This window comes from Schistocerca nitens, chromosome 8, assembly GCF_023898315.1.
Source record: "Schistocerca nitens isolate TAMUIC-IGC-003100 chromosome 8, iqSchNite1.1, whole genome shotgun sequence".
In the NCBI taxonomy this organism is placed as follows: domain Eukaryota; kingdom Metazoa; phylum Arthropoda; class Insecta; order Orthoptera; family Acrididae; genus Schistocerca; species Schistocerca nitens.
The window spans coordinates 621253239-621253978 of record NC_064621.1 but is presented as its reverse complement, the minus strand read 5'-3'; positions in this window follow the sequence as shown (position 1 = coordinate 621253978).

The window sequence follows — 740 nt, the reverse complement described above, 5'->3', positions numbered from 1 at the left end:
CATTATGAAGTGCATTTGGCTTGAAAAGAAAAAGACATGCTAATTTCGGAACGCTGTGTTCAGTCGACACTGTGCTGTTAATTTCACAGTACGCTTCACGCAGCTTAATGTGGCCACAGATCACTTGCGTGGGACTCTGCAGTCCATGTTGTTTACACTGAGTCTACTCCATTTGGCTGTCGGCTAGCCACACTACTTCGATTTTTTGGTTCCCGCCTATGATGTTAATTAATCGCAAGTCGTCCATCCATGCTACAAGTATGTAAAAAAATTTCTTATCTTTTTGTGTGCTGGAATGCAGGGAAAACTTTTCTGACTTTTTACATATCTCCAGCAAGGAATGATCAAAAATTATTTTGGAAACATACCTTTACTCATAATTTCGGTGCTCTTTCTGAACATAGTCTCCTTTGGATGCGACGCAACAGTCCCAGCGTATGTGCTAGTCTGCAAAGACATGCTGAAGACTATTTTGAAAGGTCTTTCAGAATCGCCTCGGCGGTTTTCAGTACTGTTTCTGAAGACAGAAGATGCCTCCGATGAAGGTGTAGTTTCAGGTCAGGAAGTAGAAGAATGTCACATGGAGCTAGAGAGGGTGAGCCATGTACTACACATTGATTTGAGCAAGATAACATTTTCAAAATGTTGCCGTGCATTACCACGGTGCAGCACTCAGTCTGTTCCACGGATATGTGGTCTTTTGGACCTGATATGGACTTGCAACGTTTTCAGGACATCTC